Genomic DNA, 522 nt, shown 5'->3' on the forward strand with positions numbered 1-522 from the left:
GTCAGGGGGAAAGCCCTGCACATGATGGGGTCAGACGCCCCATGGAATAACATAGAAGCCTCGAAGGCGTCCAGGTGGTCTTGTGGGTCTGCCGTCCCATCATATTGGTCCATGTTTGTTGGGCGGTGGAAATGGGAGGGTAAGGGATAAGTCATGATAGCAGGTGTAAAAGGATGCCTAGCACCACAAGAGTGGTGTGGGGTTGATTGGGATGGTGGGTGTGACTCGTTTGCTGATTATTCATGGTTACTCTCATGAAGAGGGCGTTCGGAATGATCTTCAGGGTTGATTTTGGAGTGGCGGAGCTCCTGTATGGCGTCGGCCTGTTGCTGGATGAGCCGCTCTTGGCGTTCCAGCATCTGGAGAAGTTGCTGGGTGGTTGGCTGTTGTTCTGGAGTGGTCTGATGGCTATGGCTAGCTTGGTGGGATGGTTGTCTCGGTGGGGGAAGGGTGCTTGGTGCAGGGTCGACTTGGCTGGTTGATAGAGCTCGGTTTCTGGTGGTTACCATTGTGTGAGTAGGA

Source organism: Lupinus angustifolius, chromosome LG16 (genome assembly GCF_001865875.1).
Source record: "Lupinus angustifolius cultivar Tanjil chromosome LG16, LupAngTanjil_v1.0, whole genome shotgun sequence".
NCBI classification, from domain to species: Eukaryota; Viridiplantae; Streptophyta; class Magnoliopsida; order Fabales; family Fabaceae; genus Lupinus; species Lupinus angustifolius.